Raw genomic sequence first — 21,982 nt, forward strand, 5'->3', positions numbered from 1 at the left:
TCCATGCCCAGGTAACACCCCCAAACCCCACTGTGCCCAGAGCCTGTGCACAAAGCCCCTGTTCTGAATTGCTCTTGCAGTCAGGATACTGGGAGAGAGCGAGTGCAGTTGTTCCCACTTCTCAAGGGGAGTGCAGCACGTGGAAATCCAATGAAAACCAGGCATTTGAAGTAGATTGAGTGCCAAATAAATATACAAAAGTTCAAAATCCAAAGCCAAAAATCTCTTCATTTCTTGGTGCCATTGGCTGAGTCCTCTCCAGACCTGCCTAGCTCGGTGCCAACTCCCACCTCAGCCCAGCTGGGATCTGAAAACTGAGTGCTCCATCCCATTGTCAGTCTCGAAGCAATTGCAGAAAAGCACTGAGCTCCTCTTGGACCTCGGTCCTAGCAAGTTCCTTTCACAGCCTGTTGGTTCAGCTGCTGCCATCCCCTTTCCTGCATTTAACCTGGTATAATAAGCCAGTTTTCCCAGGGCACGGATGACCCGAATACAGTTTCCACATGCATGAAAGGAGTTAAAACTTATGCTTTAGGTTGATTATAGACTTACAGACTGCCTTGGGTGGAGGTTTCCACTGCTGTTGTTGCTGCACAAGCAGCCCGGCCTCCAACTTTAAGATGAGTAGAGGGAGTAAATCTTACAAGAGGACATGCCCGAGGTTATGCTGAGTGTTGGGAGAACTGAGCCCCTGCGAATCCTGATCTTGTCCTCTCTTCTCGTCTGACACTGGGTTGTATAGTGGGAGCTGTAATGGGAGGCAGCTTGACTCACTGCAGCAGCTCCTGACTTTGGAAATGGTAATAGAAATCTGGGACCATGGCAGAGCTGGAGAGAGGATGGGTACAACATGGAGGTTGGCAAGGGAAGATAAATAGGAGGTACCTACTGTCCCTGGATGAAGGTGGCTCTTATGGGCAGCATGTAAATGTAAAGACTTTTAGGAATATTATGGGTTAGTCTCAGAGTGCTTGCAGGTTGCAGCTGTGAAATACCTTCCACCTGAGAGGGCTTTGCAAATGCTGGGCAGGACTCACCTGCCCAGCACACTGAGGCATAAGGAAAAGGTGCTCTGAGCCCTACCCAGGCTGTGCTAGACTTTGGACCAAGACCCATCTCTTGGGACCAGGATCTTGTGTGTTCCCCAGGGTATCTGTCATTCACTCCTCTGTTGACTTACCTCATTTCAAGTGATCCAAAACAAAAAAAGCCAAAACAGATGTCAAGAGAGAAATGAAGAGTGAAACAGCATTGCACATTTGTGAGTCCCTGGCATGCCTGCAGCTGGACTACTGCGTGCTGTTCTGGTTCCTCCATCCCCAAAACAATGTAGGTCAACTGGGGAGGAACCAGGGGAAGGAAGGATTATATAATATAAAATAATATAAAAATTAGGGAGAATCAAATAAAGGTAACAGAGAACAGGTTCGCAGCATAAAAGAGTTCACACAACCTGGCATCTGTGGTACTCCTTCCTGCAGGACCTTACAGATCCTTAAAGTATTGAAGGGTTAAAAAAGCATTTGGACAAATTCACTGATGAAAAGCATCTCAAAATATATATATTAAAGACAAAATCTTCCCTTCTTTGGCACTAGAAGTTCCTGAGCTACAAATTATTAGCACCTGGGGGAGTATGATGGAGTAGTGCCACTAAATCTTTACCCTGCTTTTATACAGCTCCCCAGGCATCCTCTGGGGATGAGAACTACAGTAGATGGGGACCCCACAAGCTGGATCCAGTGTGGGCTTTTTTATGTAGAGCTCATGCTTCCACTCACTAAGACTTGTCCATGTCCTAAGGTCTTCCTTGAAATAATTCTTCTATTTGCCTCGCTGCACTTCTTAGTTGCCTCAGAGAAGATAAGGTGTCAGCCTTAGCACTTCGGTAGCAGTGCCATGTACCGTGTGGGTCAAGGAAAAGAAAGCCTGTTCTCTTCCTCTTTCATTGTGACAGTACTTTCATGCTGGCAAATACAGAGAGGAGCTTAATAGGATTTCTTGCAGGTTCTGTATCAGATCTCTTGTAGGCCGTTAGGGAATTGCCACAGAGCTGGTGATCACTGCTAGAAAGGCTGGGGTTTGTGGCCGGTGTCCTGTGAATCCCAGAGCTGACCCAAGCTGCTGTTACGCTGAGGTTTGCTTTGCAAGCCAGCGAGATGGTTTTCCGTGTTCCCAGCATGTGGTGGTGTGGGGGAGTTTGGATCCTTGCTGACAGGAGAGGCTGGGAGAAAAAAATACTTTGCTTCTTGGTGGCACCGAGTTTCCAGTCTGGTCAAAAGTCCCACTGAGCTCATGTGGGACCAAAGAGCTTCACAATAACAGTGGGGTTCAAAGGGGAAGGGAGGGGAGCACCCACACACCATAACACCTCCCATCATCAGAGATGGGGTCCCCTTGACTGGCTGAGGCTGTTGGGAGGGGCACAGCAAGTGCATGTTGCAGTGAGTTGGAAGGAGCCCTGCAAGCCTAGCTAGAGTGCATCAAGTTCTGCCTCCTGTGTCTGAGCCTTTGGGTGTTTTCCAGCATCAGTGGTGGTTGCCGTTACACTGTGCTGCCCCAGCTATTTCTGTCCTGCTTCTCTCATCTCTCAGTTTTGCTGGATCAACACCATCATCAAGGCCAGCAGGTTTACCCTGGGCTGAGATGAACTCCAGCAACCTCACACACACTGGATTTGTCTCTCCTATAGCCTGCAGAAGGTTTTGATCTGTAGAAATAAAGGGGGTGGTTATTTCATCCGTAACTTCTGTGCAGGAGCCTTCCTCAAGCCCATTGGGAAGCTGCACACAGAGGGCTGTCAGAGTGAGCAAGGCGATCGCTGTTTGCTCTTCAGCTCCTCTGCTCAGTTTCTTGGCTGCCTTTAATCCCAGTAGAACGACAGAGTCAGGGTAACCCGGACTTCTGTGGTCTGTCTTTGGAAGTAAAGCCCAGGAAAAAGTCAGGCATAGCTGGCTTTGGGGGGGGGTGGTGTTGTATGCTGGAGAGCTGCAAGGGCCCAGAGTGGTCTTTGGCGCAGACATGAGAAAACCTTGTATTGCTGGAATTACTGAAAGTCTCTGTGAGCTGCCAGCAGTGTTAGTGTCACACCTCCTAAACATGCCCCCATGCCGGGCTGGTGGTGCCACGGCATCCTTGATCCAAAAAAAAAAAAAAAAAAAAAAAGGATGGACAAAACTATCCAATAGTCCTTTAGGATTTCCTTTTATTTCTTCAGGCCTTCAGAGCTACCAACTATCTCAGAGCACTTGGGGTGCCAAGACACAGCCTGCCCGGGGATCAGGATCCATAGCAGGAACTATTAGACCTTTTATGTAATTCAGTAAAGTGGTACATGAAGACTTATAAACAATTAATGAGCAGGTCAGCCCAATCTGCTGTCATGCCAGGGAGGTTGCTCAGAGCAAGGATACTGCAAAGACAACATCCCTCCATGTAAGAAATTGCTCCTCTCCAGCACAATATGGGGGCAGCTTTGCCTGGTGATGCCACCAGTGCTGGTAAGCAGTGCCCAGGACCTTCCCAGGCTGTTTGAATTATTAGGGCCATCCCTCGGCAGGGACTGAGACCCAGCATGGGACAAGCAATTCCCACAAAGCAGTTTGCATTTTGCAGCCTGGGTTGGGAGTACAATGGGCTTGGGTTGTGCTGGACCAGATGAGCACCGTACCAAAAAACACTCCCAGGCTTTGCAGTCATGATACCCTAACCTATTTCCAGTCGTGATATCCTAACAAAAGTGGAACTGGCATCGCTGGGAAGACTGGGGTGTACAGTGGAGGACCTGTCTTGTAGGCAACACAGAGGGAGAGGTTGAAAGGCAACAGGCCAGCGGGTCTAGGATTGCCCAGTTGCCCCTGGCTGCTAAATCCCCCCTGCAGAAGGAGCTGGCAGGAGAGGAGGTGGTCTTCCCACAGCCCCAGGCTGTTGTGTTGGTGTGAGAGTGCTTCTCTTCATAGTTGGGCAAAAAGATGTCCGAGAACCAACCCCATGGGGTTAACCTGTGCTTTGTGTCAAGATGTTAAGGATGTGGGTTGTGTTGCAAGCCGACTCTTCTCCCCTCCTTCTCCACTGTATGATGCTGTGAGTCTTATCTCTCTTCCCACGAGGTGAGAGACTGCATGGTCCCAACAGTGGTGGTGTGAACGATGGAATTTGCAGCTTTGGACTGAGCTTTGCCAATGCTTCAGTCAAAACCTGCATCCCTGTGAGACCCTGTGCAAGTCTTCCCCCTGCCCTGTGTCTGAACTATCCCAGGGACAGCAGAGGAGGGACACACAAGAGCAACACCAGGACAGCACTTCCCTCCTGTTGATTGACACCCGGAGTGTTTTCAGCCATGGCTTTGCAATCTCTGAACTCCACCGATTTCCAAATATTTGTCTAAATCATGTTTAGCATTAAGTCATGGTGATGGGCCGGCAACAAACTGTCTTTCTTTTCTGCCTGACCTCATTGAAAGCTTTGCTCTTCTGTGAAACCAACTCTAGGGCCAAAGTCTCTTCTTGGGCTTTTTAGGGTGAGTCTGGAGTAATTTCATGAAGTTACAGTACTTCCCCACTGACACCAGCATTTATGAGATCTGAATCCAGCCCAGGGATGAGCCCCTTTTCCAAGACAGTATTATTTCTAACTCATTTCCCCTCCTCAGAGCAGTCAATTCATCTCACTCACTATTAAGTTTCCACTGTCCAGGGGCTGCTGTACAGTGTTTCTGTCTTATGCTTGCTAACTTGTGACTTCACAATCCTTGGGTTGCCATGGAAAGGATTATGCTGTGATTAATGAAGGCATTGTCAGCTCGTAGTTTTTTTGTTTTTTTTCTCAAAGCCTTTCCTGGAGCTGCAGAGAACAGCTTCCAAGGCTGGCAGAAAGGGGCTGACGGAAGAGGTGGCTTCAGACGCTCAGTCCCAGGCATGGTTTTGGTACCAACACTGTACTATCAGGTAGCAGTTGGTGCCTCCACTCGCTGCCAGATCAGCTCTGCTGGTCCTTTTTGAGGAGAAATGGGGATTTCTATTGTTCCCTTGGGGCAGAGCCAGAGATTTCTTGCTCCTGAAGCTGAGTGGGACAAGTGTCACTGTACCAAGGGGCTGGCAGGATGTGGAGACAGTGTGTCAGAGAGCTTTGCACCGTGAAACGCTCCTCTCTGCTAGGCAGCATGCAAGGAGAACCTGATACGGGATGAGCTGGTGTGTTTGTGATGGTCTGGTCCACCACCAAGCTGCTATGTAGAACCAGAAAGCTTCTTGGGACAGGGCTGCGCCATCAGTGTCTGTTCTTAGGTTGTCCATCCATCCATCCATCCATCCATGCCCAGGTAACACCCCCAAACCCCACTGTGCCCAGAGCCTGTGCACAAAGCCCCTGTTCTGAATTGCTCTTGCAGTCAGGATACTGGGAGAGAGCGAGTGCAGTTGTTCCCACTTCTCAAGGGGAGTGCAGCACGTGGAAATCCAATGAAAACCAGGCATTTGAAGTAGATTGAGTGCCAAATAAATATACAAAAGTTCAAAATCCAAAGCCAAAAATCTCTTCATTTCTTGGCGCTGTTGGCTGAGTCCTCTCCAGACCTGCCCAGCTCGGTGCCAACTCCCACCTCAGCCCAGCTGGGATCTGAAAACCGAGTGCTCCATCCCATTGTCAGTCTCGAAGCAATTGCAGAAAAGCACTGAGCTCCTCTTGGACCTCGGTCCTAGCAAGTTCCTTTCACAGCCTGTTGGTTCAGCTGCTGCCATCCCCTTTCCTGCATTTAACCTGGTATAATAAGCCAGTTTTCCCAGGGCACGGATGACCCGAATACAGTTTCCACATGCATGAAAGGAGTTAAAACTTATGCTTTAGGTTGGAATACCATGATGGGGCAAATCAGGACTGCTGTTCATTCAGGTTAATTGTACCAGTATAGGTTAGGGTAACAAAAGGTAAAAGTTGTTTGGGCAACATTACTGCTCTTAGAAATAACCCTCTGGATCTTCCCCAGTGCCCTGTTGTAGCTGATTTTTTTGCGCAGAGCGGGCTACAGTTTGGAGTAGCAAACCAGGTCCTGTCCTCCCAGCACTGAGCTCAGCAGTCAGGGAAGATATTAAATAAAAAGGACTGGAACAAAAGTCAAGCTTTTCAGGTGCAGCTGCGACGTTGAACTCAGCCTGGGGGAGTAAGACTTGTCTCCAGCAAACACCCATTTCTTATATGTAGCTGAGAGCAAATCACAAATAGCAACAGCCACCCCTTTCCTCGGCGGAATATCTCAAAACACTGCAAACAAGGGTGGGAATGGAGCAGCTTGTTAAAACTGGGCTCAGATAAATGCCTGATTAAAGCTAACTTGCTCATCTAGTCTAATTTCCATAGGCAACAAGGCCTGTGTGGTCACACCGCCTTTCTCTTTAGATGTGTCACCTAATCACGGTGGTTTGTTGACCAAGTTCGCTCCAAATTTGACAGAGCTAGCAAGGAAATGAAGTTCCTAGGCACTTCGTAAAAATACGTGGGAGAAAAACTAGTATCCTGCAGCATAATGGCAGTTTCCATCAGACACCAAAGAGCCCAGGTAGGGTGAGAAAGCTCTCCTGGATATGACCCACCTGCAGGAACGGCTTCTCAGGGGGACTATGCCCTTTGACTGTCAAGGAATCTTAATGTTTGGAGTTCCATGGTTGTAAATGAGGCGTTTGTTAGCTCTGCTGTTTGCAGAGGGACTTCTATCATTTCTGGCTCTTTACCACGTGGGAACTTGGCATGGAGCAAAGTTACTTCACCTCCTGGAGCCTCCAGTTTTTTTGTCCATCCAGGCTGCTCAGGGGTGCACTGATTTTATGCCTGTGCGACACTGAACATGCCATAGAATCACAGCGTGGTCTGTGTTGGAAGGCACCTTCAAAGATCATCTAGTTCTAACACCCATACCACAGGCAGGGCCACCTTCCACTAGCCCAGGTTGCCCAAAGCCCCGTCCAGCCTGGCCTTGAACCCTTCCAGGGAGGGGGCAGCCACAGCTTCTCTGGGCAACTTGTTTCAGTGTCTCACTGCCCTCACTATAAAGAATTTCTTCCTAATATCCAATCTAAATCTACCCTCTTATATGTGCTTTAGTCTAACTCTGCTTTGGCAAAGACCTATAAGCATGATTTCAGCTCAGCCAGCTGGTGCCCTTGAGAGATCATCCCATGTGCTGAAGCACCCCTAGAAACTTGATACGTCACCAAAACGTGAAGATCAGTAGATGGAGCAGGAGACAGCCCCCCCGTGACTCAGTTTCCCCGGGGGCAAAATTAGTAGAACATTTTGGATGTGCAGCCAATGAGTCAGGGATCGTCTGTCCCCCTCTCATCCAGACTATTACAGGGCTGATGTCTTCCAGAACTGCCTCATGCTGCTCTGAGGGATGAGATGGTAATTGCACCAAAGGCACCCTGGAAGGGAAGAGCAGAGTCTCTACTTAATTTGTACAGTCCCTGTTCAAGCAAAACTCACTCTGGACTCATCAGGAGTCTCAACAGGATAAAGCAGGGTTGGTATCTTCTGATCTGAACCCACTTAATCCTACTAGTCCCGGCATTTGAGGCTGACCCCAGTCGTCCTGAATTTCTCCAGGACCACAAGAGATAAGAGGATAGTATCGAGGCGGGCAGAGGGAGGATTTCACTGAAAATCCCAGCAAAGGGGTTCCTGCTGAGAAAAAAAACCTTGCAGGATTATAACAGCTTGCAGAATCCCCGCTCCAGCCAGCACTAATAGCGCTGAGAGAGGCTGAACAGCCAAGGACAGACCATTAGGGACCAGCAAGAGTAGTCTGTGAGACAGCTGCTTATTAGGACAATTTAAGGACAGAGAAGAGCAGGGGAGCTGCCTTTATTAAAGGTATTTTGATCTGGAGTCATAGGCACAGACTTGGCTGTCTGCAAGAGACACATCGCACCATCCTGGTTCTCCTGCATGACCTTGGGGAAAGTCACATTCTCCCTCTGTGCCTCAGTTTCCCTCTGCGAAATGAGGGTAGCATCGTCCCCTCCTCCTTAAATAGGCTGGGATTTGTGAGGGAATAACACAAACTAATAGCTTACTGGAGTGATGACTAAAACAGGGGCTGTAGTGAAGACTCTCTTTAATGAACCTCTCCATAGGAAAAAAAAAAAAACCAAAACCAACAGCAGGAGCTTAGTAATTAAGTTATTGAGCTGAGGTTAGTCCAGTGTTCAGATCTTACCTCTGCCATACGTTGCCTAGGTGGTGGCAGAACAGCTAGAGAATGTTTTAAAAGGGAGAACTTCGTGGGATTTAGAAAGAGTCCGAGTACCTAAGTTCCTCTGAAACCACTTCAGGAACAAGCTCGTGTGCCACAGGACCATCACCTAACAGCCCAGGAATTTCACTGTGGGGCCCTGGTCCCAGCCTGCAATGGGTGCAGTGCTCCTTCTCCTGCCCTCTGTCTTGGAGCAAGACCTGTGACAGTCTTGCAGATTCATGAGATAGCCGGGAGGGCTGAGAAGATGATCCAGTCCAAACTCCTTCATAACATGGCTCAGTTATTCCAAACTGGAGGCAGTAATATAGGATTGGCCAGAGTAGATATCTAGGGGATATAGATATCATTCTATATAGCCTATATACACTTATATACACACCTTCCCTTGGATCTTCATGGTGGCCTTCCCATATTATAGTCTTTGTAGCTGCCTGAGCAATACAACCAAAGGATTAGACCTGCATCTGAGCTGAGGCTAACGGCTGTGGTTCAGCTGCAGGGCTGGCAGAGCCCAGATGGCTGAGAAGGTTGCTGCCTCCTGAACCAAATTCATACATTCATTGTGAGACACATCAGCCTGAAGGCAACCACCACCTCTACGTGTACGCCATGCTCAGGGGTTGAGCAGCCCATGAAGGAGCAGGTCCATGGTGACCCAACCAACACTTGTTGATCTGCTCAGCTCAGGCTAGCTGGCATCCCTTGAGCATGGGTGGGCAGGATCTGAGCTCTGATCTTGACACAGTACTGTGTGGATATCCCAGTGAGCTCAGGGCCATCAAGGGGGCTTCCAGAACAGCCCAGCACTGTGTAGGACAGCCCTGCTCCAAAAAGGAGAGTCTTGAGAGCACGTTCATGTGCTAAATCACCCTCAATTTCAAATACAGGCTTTACTCCCAATTTGTTCTTGGCGTGTGCCAGGCCCAACGTGTAGACCCTAGCAAGACTGGAAGTTCATCTATGGACAAAGAAGAGACAAAAACAGATTGCAAATACAGTCCGACCAACCTGCAAGTGCAGTGTTTTGCCTAGATCAACTCAGTCTGCTAGGTCTGGATTATGCTGAAATTACACCTGACCGCCTTGCAAAAGGATACTTTATTTGATTAATTATTGTGGCTGTTGAAAAATACTCAATCAGCAGTAGAGGCTGGTGCACAAAGGGAAATCGCCCTCCTCGGGAGGCTGCGACGAGCACTCTGCGCCGAGCTGGGATCGGATGCCGCTGTGGCCCATTGTTCTGCTCTTGCTACGTGAAAGCCCAGGGAGGGAGAAAAGGTCAGGTCTTTTGTTCAGCTGCTCTACCTGCCGGGCTTTTCGGGGGGATTGAATGCAGAGCAAATCTATTGAACTTCCTGCTGGAGGCTTAAAAAATTGATGCCCGTTTCCTGACTACTCTCAGATGAACAGAAGCTAAATATTGATTTTCTGACTTACCAGAGGAGCGAGTTTTCTGTGGGGTTTTTTTGCTCTGTAGCTTTTTTGGTTGGGACTCATTCAGAGGAGGTGTCTCTCTGTGGCACTGCTACCAAGACCCTTCGAATAGTGGTTTGAGGGCCAAACCAGTCTCACAGAGTCAGATTTTGGTCTTTTGACATATTCCTGGCTGTTGGGGGAGCACAGGAATGCAAGAAAGGAGGGGACATCAAAATGAAACCAATCACCTCAGGCTTCCTTGATAGTCAATGGGGAGAAATAATGCTTCAACATACAACAGACTGAGTGAATCTCCAACAGACCGTTCTTCAACAGACGGAGTGAATCAGTTCTTGGCAGCATCTGTTTGTCCCCGTAGTCATGAAGGTGACCTTGGTTGACTTGATCAAATGCTGTGTCTGTAATCTGAACAGCTCAGTCCCACTTTGGGTGTCAGATGGGACTTGGAACACAAAAAGAGAGATGGAGAGGCACAAGGTCACAACACGATCACTTCCTGAGAGGACAATATGTGGCAGTTTAATGTGGAAAGCCACGGCAGAGATGTGTAATAATGAACTCCCGGTGTAGGATTTGCATGCTTCTGTCTTTCTCCATGTGTATAAACACAGGTCACGCTGATATCAGCTTCCAACTCTCTTGTGATCTGTGCCTGTGGCCAGGAGGAGGCAAAGAAAGGCTCAGGCATTGCTTCACATCATTCCTAGGTAGTAAGTGCATCACAGGACAGGCTCTTGGCTTTGTGGGAGCTGTAGCTTTTGTCTTGATCTCTGTTTAAAATCACATTCTAATGCCCACAATGTTTTTTGGTTGGTTCCGTTTCTTTCAATATGGCGAGACATGTCCTATGAAGACATGGTGTCAACTCAGTGTTGCACTCTTGCCCCCTCAGTATAACTAAACACACATGCACTGTCAGTCTCGCTGGGGAATTGTCTACCTCGTCCTAATCCAAAACAGGAAAAAGTTTGGGAAATTGGTCCTGGCATGCAGAGGACCAAACAAACTCTGAGATCCTACAGCTGGACTTGAGTGTCCGTGGTCCTTTCACTGACCGGTGCAAAGCTTTGCAAGGGTAAAGAGGATGGCACAGCCTGGAGCTGTCATCGAGGGCTGTGATTAATGCCTGCAGCTCCTGGCAGAGGAAGGCACAGAGGATCACATTCCTTTCACTTGCTGTCTTTCAAAGCCCTTCACACCCAGCCTCCAGAGGCGTCACTGCCTCGGCATTTCATGATGTCCTGATTCTCAAATCACGGAAATCTGCGCAGTTGGACTGAAGTCAGACATGTCTCAGACATTTTATACTGCTGGGGGTCTGGCCAGTGAGGTTTTTCAGCTGGGTCAAAAGAAATAACAGTGTTTACATTTTTAGCTGATCCACAGTCAACCTGACAAACGAGGAGAGACCAGGACATGGTTTAAGTTTTTTTTTTTTTTTTTTTTTTTTTTTTTAGAAGCTTTCAGTTCTACCTGAGGTCTGTTGAAAATCAAGCCCTAATTTTGGGTGCTGAAGCCTTTGGCTGGAAACCCTACCTGCTGCACAAGCGCTGACACTTCTCCGTCACTCACGTTGAGTAGATGACACCCTATTTATTGGTGGTTTCAGTTACTAGCATCATTTCCCTGGGTTTCAGTTGCATTTGCAGAATGACTGATTGCAGTGTGCATTAGTGCTGCGCTGTCTTCCTTGGGCTACTTGTGTGAAAAAATCCCTGATGTTCAAAATGCAAAGTTATCTGTGTATCTAATGCATGAAGACTCCTCCCACCCTGGGCTGTTTTACTGCAGAAAGCCACCTTGACACCTGCAGTCTTTTCTCCCTTTAGCTGTTGTTCTAACTGATTAGCAGGTTGGATGTGTTCTTCTGTGTAGGAAAGGTTGCTTTTACTAAGAGTAGCTGGAATCTTCTGGGTTTGGAGATCCCAGGTCTACAAGATGATTGGAACATCCCTTTTTGTAAAAAAAAAAAAATAAAATAATCAAGCAATACACTAGCCGGTCTTCCCTGGGAACAGCATCCACCCACCAGAAAGAGAAGCTTGACGGGAGTACCCTCAAATCTAATTAGTACCTAATCCTGTGGTTCTCGTCACTGTAAGGCTGAATGCTGCAGGGGTAGCTAGCGAAAAAGATGAATGTTCCCTAAAACAGCCCCTGCAGGCTGTTGTTAGTTCTGTGGTGTTGCATCCATGAGTAGACACCGAGGAGCCTTTCTGAGGATCCAGGGCTTCATGATGGATCTTTACTCCCCGCTATCACCTATACCTTTACCTGTCAGCTTGCAGATCTGCCTGAATCTCTCCTTTTCCCTCAGTTGTCCAGGCAGCTGCACCCACAGCTGATGGGGCAGTAATTCTTTACACCAAAATGCATCTTTTGTTCAAAGCAGCTGTTTCTCTGTCTCCTGATACCAGCATTCACTGGAAAGCTGGTGGATCAAGGTTCTGATCCAAAGGCTGTAGGAAAGGCTTTTCTTGACTTTCAGTGAACTTGGATCAGGGTTTCTCCAGGAAAACACGCTCTGTGCTGATCACCTCCCAGGGCATGCAGAGCCTGCAGGCAGGCTGTGTCACAGGATCATGTGAGAAGTGGTAATTCCACTGTTTTCTGCAGCTTATTGCTGTTGTGACCTGCCTTGATGAGCTGACAGCTTCCTCGGTTTCTTCACATCACCTGTCAGCACCGCCTCAAACTGATCCTCAGTTAAGACGTAAACCAGGGAACTTTCTCAGCATGGTGGCAGGCAACGTGCTGGCTGCGTGGTGCTCACCACCTCCCCAAATCTCCATCATGAGAGTCTCATACTGTTTTCTCACTTGTAAAAACTCAGGGCGTGCCATCCTGTGTGTTAAAAAAACAGAAATACTCAGAGTGAGTTCCTGTTGCCATTGCATTGAGGGCAATACTGCTGCTTTTAATGGGAATGCATCTTTTCTCCACATTAAAAGAGAGGACAGATAACAAAACCAGAAGACTGGATTTGTACTCTGCACTGGAGGAGTTAGAAATTATTATTTCTTCTTGCAAGGGTGAAGCCATAGGGGAAGGGATGGTGTAAGTCGATGGCCGTTGCCACGAGTGTTTCAGTCCAACACTCAAGAAGGGGGAAATGGGGGAGATGCTCGTGTTTTAAGCATTAGCCCCAGTAGTTAGAGCATTCATCCAGTGAAACCGAAGGTCTCTATCAAGGTGGGAGTTTGACTCGAGTTACCCACCTCTCAGCAAGTCCTGGACAGCCAACCTTTGCACAGGCTTTGAGGGCAAGCCTGAGCAGATGGGAGAACTCACCTTTTGTGCAGAAAAGAAAGCAAAATGGGAGGCTACAGCACAAGGAGACAGGGGTGTCCCAGCCAGCACTGGCTGGCAGGAGATCAGAAGTATCTAAGATTTATCCAGGATGGACTCAGAAACCATGGCAAGTGGTTTGAAATTCTTGCTGTAAGAGCCTGAGTGTTCAGTTCCTTGAAAAGCAGAGAAGTGAGGGGAGTAGACTGTAAGTGCCTCCACAGGGAGCAGACTTCAAGCCCTGAACCGCTGGCAAACCAATAGACGCAGGTCATACCACAGAGAGGGTCCCACATGGTACCAAAGCAAGGGCACATGTCTCTTGGGAAGAGCTTCCCAGACGTGGCCAACCTCTGCTCCATGCCCTGGTCACCACTCCAAGCCAAGTGGTGCATGAGGAAAGTGGAGGTGCAGTGTTCAGGCAAAACACTCCCACGTGGACCCATCTGTGGGGTCTGTCGTGGTTGGTAATATATGACTGGCTTCAGTCAGGAAGCTGAAGGCAAGTATGTATAAGGAGAAGATACTTCATTTTAAACACTAAGGATGATTTGGAAGTGAATCACTTAGAGAAGCAGTGGATTGTCTCTGTTGAGAGCTTGCTTGTTGATCAAGCTAGCAAGGAAGACACTTGTTAACCAAGAGGAAAATGGATGGCTGCCATATTCAGACTAATATCTTCTGACCTCAAAGCCCTGGTTTTGACTCGGGGCTCTAGAAGAACGCAAAAATACAGACTGTCATAACTTTCCAAGCATGACAACTTCCAGCAGGACAAAGAGTAGAAGGAATGGTATGTAGTGACACTGCCTTCTTCCCCTCTGCTCGCTGTCACGCACGTTCAGTGGTTAGAGACCCCAAAGACTGGTGAGTTTGTTAGTTTAACCTCATTCAAGAGCCATTGTTTTTCTTCCTGATCTGAATGCTGCTTTTGGCGGGGACAAAGGTTTTTGTCTCCAAGGGTGTGGGTCTGACCTTTTTATTCACCATTTCTCAGATGAACAGTAAAATACACTGCAAAATCTTTAATCCTGCTCAGCTCCCTTGCTGGAGGGCAGGAGGTGAAAGCAGCAGTGTGCAGAGAGCATCAGCGTGTTAAATCTCTGCTCAGCTAAGGTGATACATTACATTTCTGCCAGTCAAGTGAGGTAAACATGAGGCGAATTAACTTCTCCTGGTTTTTCACACTATTAAATGCCCAGGGTGTTCTCCATAAAACAGGCTGTACAGCAAACTGGGTGCAGAGGGGGACAGGCTATCGTTGAATGTGAATGCACACACCCTGTAAATTCATTCTTTGTAAATTCTCTTGGCTGGATTTGCAGACAGGAAAATAACGTGGGATGTGGAACTTTGGGAGAAAGGAACAGGATTTACATTTAGACTGAAATACCTTAATTTCTCCTAGCTGATGCTTACTGAGCATGTGCTCTGGAGGATTAGTGCTGTGGAGCGATCCCCCAGGCAGTATGGCCAGTCATGTGGTTGGACTCGGGTCCCGAAGTGCCAACAAGGAGTACAGAAATGCCAGTTAAGCTGATTAGAGTAGCAAACCCCTTCTCTGCATTTGCAGGATAATGGCTTCGTCCAGGTTTCTCAGACTTTCTCCCTCCAGTCGAGCTGTGTCAGATTCCTTATGCATTTGGGATCTCTTCAGAAATACGAAAGCCATGGTGGAGGTCGCTCATGGTGGAGACCTTGTACTAAAGCACTCCTTGGCTTCTGTTGACCAGCAAGTGGTGTGTATAGTTCCATGTCACACATCACTCTGCAGCCAGAAGTAGTTTAACGTCCCTTCAGCCTCACCCCACTGCCTCCCTCAGATGTTCTGTTCAGACAACGCTCAACTAGTCATGCCCAGAAAGCTGCAAAATGAACAAAATTTACAAAAAAAATTACATATCTAAAGGTGTGTGTTTGTGCTCTTGTGTTATATGTGAGTGATTTGGGAGAGAAGCTGGGCACATCTTGTTTCATTCAGCTCATTTCCCGTAGCACAAGCAGCTGTAGAGCTTCACATGGGAGATGAAGGTGGAATTGAAGTGCCCTGTGCTCGCCTGCCAGCGAGGGTCCAGATGGCCGTTTTGTTCCACCAGAGCTCCCGTGAGTTAGCAGGCAGCTGATCTCCCTGGTGCTCAGACAAGCCCCATCCTTCTTACTGATCCCTGTGGGAAGAACAGGGAGGGCAGTTCTCTGCTCCCCCTGCCCTTCCCTTTTGGGGTTTTCCCTGCTGAGCAAGCCATGGGGAAACCTTTGCGATGGGGAGAGCATTGAACAAGAGCAAGCCTGCTGGCTTGGGCTGAAGGCTAGACGTTCAGAAAATTAACAAAAAAAAACCCACAACAGGCTTCAGGTACTAAAGTCCTGTTTAAAAGCATTGTGTGGGGTATGTAAATGTTCTTCCAAACCTGGCACAACGCCTATTCAGCACGGGCTGGCCTGAGCAGGATGCCCACATACAAGGTGGTTTTTATGCTGGAAGCCAGGGCAACCATGGGACAGTGCTTTGCTTCAGCAGCAGGAGGACAAACGACGGAAGGAGCAGTTCTGAGACCTGAACCCATGGCTCTAGCCCAGCCTGTGGGAGGAAATCCCCCATGCACAGCTTTTGCAACATGGACACCCAATGGGGCAAGCTCACCTAGGCCATTTGGCTAATTAGGAAGCAAATCAATAATGACTGGAACACTTCCAAGCTCACCTGCTGGGTGAGATCTTTGTTTTTTCGGAGAGGGAAACTAAAGCAAGAAACTATAAGATGACTTGCCTGTAGCAGATGTCCTTCACGCGAGGAACTCAGACTGCTACCCAACCCAGGGTTCAACACTGCCCCTGTAATATCCTGTTAGAGACCTGGAGGGACCTCTGGAGAACCCCACCCAGCGCCTGACCTGAGCCAAGCCAAGATTTCACTGACTATTCCCAGTGGAGGAGACTCATTGGCACCCTTAGGCAGCCTGTCTCAGGGCACACTGCTTGGCCGGGTTAGAAAGTTATTTTCAAGCCATAAGAATTAAGGAGAAGAGGAATAATTGAATGTGCGAATTAGGAAAATTGCCTCGCAGCCTTTCAGATATTAAAGTGGGAGCATGATTTTCCACCAGTCACCTGTTTTCTAGAAAAAAAGCGAAATTAATTCATTAAATATGGTCTATGGCCAAAATTTGTCTAGTGAGTGTTTCCTAATGAACAACGATGCCTTGGCTGCTTTCGGGACACCAGTTCCTTCCCCAGGGAGAGAAGGGCAATGCTGAGGGATCATGTAGATGGTTTCAACAACTGGTTGTTTTCGTTAAGGTGGTGAAGGCACTTAGACAACTTCCAGTGTTGTCGTTATCCACCTTCAAATATGTTGTCAGTGAAAATGTAGAGGTGGTGCAGTCAGCACGGTGAGGAAAAGGGGAATCGCTGGGAATGCTGCTGAGCCTTTGCAGTCCCTGCAGGAGCTAGTAGAGATAAATCCTGCCTTCCTAGCTAGGACGGGAACATCCTGTGTTTCACACAACAGCTGAGACGCTACAGAAAAATCATCCAGCAGGATCAGCACCAAAGACTGAGCCCTACGTTGCTGGATGGGATGAGTGCAGTTGCTGCTGGTGAGGAGGAGACATCGCTCTCCTTGCCATGAGGAAAGTGTGTTGGGACACGGGCATGGGGCATTATCACTCCTTTTTTTTTATCAAGACTGTCCCACTGTGATATTGTGTGTCTTTGAGACATCTCACCTGGAGATGGTTGAGGGAGAGGTGAAAAGATTTTACTATTCCCTCCTGTCCCCCCAAGAAACGTTCTCCTTTTAGTGGGGAAGGCACAAAGACAAAAATTACGGTTAAAGCCTGAAACAAAATATCTAGGTTTGTATGATGAGTCTGGACCGCTTTGTCAATGTGAAGGGAAATGTCTTGTGTCCTGCAAGATTATCCTTCATCATCCCCAGTGTCTTGTGGGAGTTCTGTCTCTCAGGTAGAGCACCTTTTGTCTGCTTTTTAAAGCATGAGCATTTTTACCGTGTAGGACAATGTTCCACATCATAAATATAACAATTACTGATTACCACGTAGTAAGGATGACTTGGAGATTAAAAACTGCAGAAATTCAATTCTTCGAAAGCGTTTTTTCACTCATACACACCAAATCCATTTAGTGCTGGGAGCACCGTGAAGTGACACCACACGCACCAAGAAGCACAAACCCAGGAGCAGCATGGGACTTCCCCATGCAAAGCTCACAAAGGTACAATTTGCCTTACAGGCAGGAGCAGGTTGTAGAGCTACTCAGTCCAATCCAGGTCTTAGTTGCAAGCTGTGATGTAGGGCCTGGTATTTTATTTCCTCTCCGGAAAGCAGTTTTGGTAGAAAGATGATAATCCATCCCATCTTGCAGGCTGTAAGGACGGGACTCCCCTTCTCCGTGTGCTTTAATTCATACCATGGGATCCGATGACACATGGAATAAATCAGTATCAGTCTGTTTGCTAGCTTAATCCTTGGATAACTTTCTAGGACTCAGTTTACAAAACTACCTGCATAAGCAACCTGCAGCCCCGGTCTCATTCACCACAGTTCAGGCATTAATCTGGATGTATTAGAGGATTGTCTCTCACTGTCTGGAATTAATATTATGAAAGCGTTGGGAGTTAAGTGCTCCTACTCCTCTTCCACAACCTCAGGGCTGCATCTGTCCCTTTAGGGTTGGGACAGTCCCTCAGCGGGGGGTCTATGAGTCCGGGTGTCAGTTCATTAACTGCCGGTTTCTTTTGGTTTAGGTCCTTTCCTGGTGATTGCTGATGTGTTTATACAGGAACCATGGTCATTCTACGACAGGTAAGTGAAGCATTCCTCTCTTTGGCATTTTTTTTTTTTTTTTTGGGGGGGGGGAGGCTCAAGTCAGGCTATTTTTATACTATTCTATCTCCCTAAAAGGAATGCTACAAGATGCAGAGATACTTATTAGCCTTAATCCTTGACTGGCTTAGAGGAAATCATTGCTCTGTGTGTGTAGTCCAGATTAACCTCGTGCAATGTTCCACTTCTATTTTCTCATCTGGAATGGCTCAGAAGCCACATGTGAGTCCTGGATCTGCAGAAGAATAAAGCAGTTTACTGCCTGTCTTGAAGAATGATCTAGTCAAGAATAGATTTTCAATTTCCAGGAACAGTGATGCTTTGGATGTGTAAGAATTGAGTCCTTTTGCACCTTTAAAAAGAAATCAGATTGAAGAATTGGGTTGTACGGCAGGTGTCGTGTCGATTCTGAAATAATTTAGGGCTTGAAATGGTAGTGTTTTCCATATCTAGGCACAACATGTCTCTCGCTCTCAGCTTCTGGGGTGTCTCACTGCCATGCCTCACCTCGGGAGGACTGACAGTGCTGCCGCGTGTCCTGGGCTGGTGCTGCAGTTTAAGACTCAAATATGTCATCGCAGTCAAACATCGAGGCAATGGAGCAAATCTACCCAACAGTTTTGATTCAACTCTGTGTCCATCTTGGCAAATATGCTTTTGGCTACAACTGGGCAGAAAGGGCTGGACCTTTGAAGCCGCGTGCAGGAATTCACATGGGATCCATTTATACCAGAGACAAGAAGAGTTGAGGATAGCTTTGGGGGTGGAAGGAATGCCAAAGGCCTCAGGGAGAAACTGAAATGCTCTCTACAGTGTTGCCCTGGCCTGTCAGGAGCCGTGGCCCAACAAAAGCAGGCTGCACTTTGGCAGGGGTGATTAAGAGCTCAGTCCTCCTTCCAAAAGGCTCAGAGGCATTGGGCCCATGTCACAAACTCTGACTGATGTATTTTGAGATGCCAACAAAAATGGGTGTGGAAATTAAAACAAAGTATGTTGATATGCTAATTTGAAAGCTCAGAATAGCAGTTGTGGCTCTAAGAAATACCCTAGAGCGAGTCTGTCAAGGATGCTATCACTCCAGGCTGCCTGTAATGTCTCTCTGCTGGAGGTTACCCCTCTGTGGTTTAACTGCTATTTCATAGTCTTCTGTATTGGTCTGAGTTCACCCTTTGTGGAATTTTAATCAAATTGACCATCTTCCTAGTTATCCAAAATCAAGGTGTCTTGTCGAGGCAGGGTGCTTTTGAAGTCATTTCCTTCCCACATTTCTTAGGGTAGGACGGATCTTCTTTCTGGAGATGTCTCTTTCCCCTGTCTACCTAAGCAAGACTAGCTTAGGTGCTTGACCCAACTGTGAATGGAGATCTATGTTGAGGAACATCATTCTTCTCTTCTGTCACCTCTGTACCATGATACAGCCAAGCAGATGTCTCCAATAACATCATCAAGGCACTTTATGCCATCCATCTAGTCACTAATTAGCCAGTCCCAGGATCTAGTCTGCTGTTTGGCTCCTTATTAAAACCTCAGGATCTGGTTGGTCTGGTGTGAAAATGGGGCTGAATTCTTGGGCTTTTACCTCTCACATCTGTAGTGTTACAGCAGTAAAGATGGAGCAGAGCAGGAGTGATGCTGCCCTTATGTTAGCAGAGGAAGGGTTATTGCTAGGATGTTACAATAGAAGGAAAAACATAGTGGTGTTTCTATATTGGAAGCTGGATGCTGGAGAATAAACCTGGAGCCGTTTGTGATTGATGTGCTTGCATCACTCAAGTGTTCAAACCCCATCTCCTCCAGGCAGGTATTAGAACAACCCTTAACAGTGAAGCCTTAATATTCAGTGTGCGTGTTCGGTCTCCTATAGGCTTTTTTAAGAGAAGATACTCAGTTGTTTTCCACACAAACATCTTTTAGTTCATGAGGACTGGGTGTTGAAAGCGTATAAGGAATCTCCAAGTGGACTCCCAGAAGCTAGCAACAATATTTGGCACATCACTTTGTGATTAAAGCTTCTTATTAAACAAGGAAAATTCCTAGCCCCCTAAAACAACCTGCTGTTTTCAAAAAGCTCTTCCATCTCTTGCTGTTCTTGATGGTTTTGAGACTAACTCTTCCTGTGGGTTCAGATGCAGAGCAGATGCTGACGAGTATCAGGGAAATAATTTTGTGTAGAAAACTTGTTGCTTACTGCAGACATCATCTCTGCAGCATGGATATGGTGAGCAAGGACTCCATAATGAAAGAAGGTTACTCAGTCGTTAGGAGGTACAGGCTCTTTCTGAGGTCATTTTATAGCAGTTTTCCCCATCTAAAGGTCTGATCTGAGTCACGCTTGAACCACTTTGCTCTCTGTGGTGCCAAGAGCTGCTGTTTATGGTGGTGTTTAATTACAAGCAGCAGCAGCAATATATGTGTGTTTTGCCTCCTTCAGTTTTGCTGTCAGATTTTAGAAACACATTGATGCTGTTCCTGATCTGTATGACTTTACAAGGAGCTTTCCCTCTGTCTTTTATTTTCGGGTTTTTTCATTCTTGAATGTGCACAACATACTTACGGTCCTCCCATCCCAATCCTTTTCCCTTGAAAACTTTCTCCAGCAAGATCAAACAAAAAATTGTCACCTGGGATAGACCAACACAGAGCTTTTGGACCCTACAGCTTGTTTTTTCCTGTCCTTACCCAGCTATAAATCCAGGATTTTGGAAGGTGAGCCCATGGCATTGCACCCCTTCCACTCTCCCATCAAAACAGTTCACACTAGGAACTGTCCTAGAGGTTGGCTCTGAGCAGCTGGGCTCTGAGCAAGGAGGAATAAAACACACAGAGCTCCTGTCCTGTGCCTTCTACCCAGTAATTCAGAAGAAAAGCCAATATTGTTCCCCAGCAGGGGCCTGCAGGGAGCCAAACTTATCAGCTTTAGTCTCTAGCAAATTATTCGTGGCAAGCCCATTTCCATGCACAAAGAAAGGGAAGATGAAAAAGGAGGGCTTCCTAAATTCCTGCCTTGGAAACCTGACAAGTTCATTTGGCTCTGCAGCACAGCGGCAGCTCGTTTTGTCTTTTATTTAAAGCAGAGGAGATGTTTTTAGAGCTGGAGTGGAGACCAGGAGGGTGTGGTGGCCCCAAACGCAAATGACCGCACAGCCTGGCGAGGGGCACATCGCTGCTCCAGGGAGAGGGCTTTGCCGAGGCCACCGCTGTCCTGGTGACAAATAACAAATGTTTGCTGCTTGCCACATGGCTGTTTTTGCCAGTTCTGTCTTCTTGCTCACGTAGGCAGCCCTCATATAACCTGATCTTAAATCCATGGTTTCCCAGTGCTGCACATTTCCTGCTGCTGGGCCAGATCGACAGAAATAAAACCCAATTATCTGAAGGGGAATAAAGCATGCTTGCAAAATTCCCCTATTTCATGTAGGACCATCTCACAAAGCTCATCCACTAAACAAGACTTGGCAGAAGATTGTATTTCTGTGGTCTCCTGACCATGTCCAGACGGCATGAGGAGCGTTGGTGCTGTTGTGGATTTATCCTACTCTTAGTGCCCGCCCCCCCCCACCCTGCTCCTGGGGCTACAGGGAGAAAAGTAGAAATAGGAGTAAAAGAAACAGCAGAGACCTAAGCTAAGCAGATAAAGGAAACCAAAGTTCAGCCTGAAATCAAGGTCCTGAGGGATCAAGCACCGTGGATACCTCATGCTCTAAAGCTCTTTTTAGTTCAACACCAAAGCAAGGGAGGTGTCTCCAACTAGTCTGAAGCTTTGCAGGAGCCAAGGCTTGGGGCAGAGACTTGAGCTATGCTCTCCTGTCTGGGCAGTGCTCCTGGTTAGGTGACTTTTGGGGACAATGCCAAACCCTCATGATTTCTCTGCAGCTATTCATTCTGCAAAGTCTGGGCCACCTCTGGCGTTTCTTTGAGCGTAAAACCCCCCAATACAGCTTCAGCTTTAAACCGCACAAAACAAGTCCTGCGGGAATGAGAGTGTCATTGTTCATGTCTGTGTTTTGTGAGGGTGTCTGTGGGTTCCTGGTCTTGTGTCAGGACTGCCTTTTAGCTAAAATTGTCCTTTCCCCTTCTTGATATTTCTCAGGTGTTTGTATAGAGAACAATCAATTTCCTCCCTAGCCTTGGAATTGACCAAAACCCTACAACACCCCCCCCCCCC

The 21,982-nt window shown here is 47.4% G+C and overlaps 1 long non-coding RNA gene across 1 annotated transcript in view; it reads left to right on the forward strand.

Moving 5' to 3' along the window:
• Positions 1 to 17,738: 17,738 nt before the first annotated feature.
• Positions 17,739 to 21,982, forward strand: part of LOC113486423 — a 14,784-nt gene continuing 10,540 nt past the window's right edge. Inside the window, exon 1 of the long non-coding RNA XR_003399591.1 lies at positions 17,739 to 17,796. This is a non-coding gene — a long non-coding RNA (uncharacterized LOC113486423). The remainder of the gene's footprint in view (positions 17,797 to 21,982) is intronic.

The sequence above is a fragment of the Athene cunicularia genome (genome assembly GCF_003259725.1).
Source record: "Athene cunicularia isolate RWA chromosome 1 unlocalized genomic scaffold, athCun1 chr1_part1, whole genome shotgun sequence".
NCBI classification, from domain to species: domain Eukaryota; kingdom Metazoa; phylum Chordata; class Aves; order Strigiformes; family Strigidae; genus Athene; species Athene cunicularia.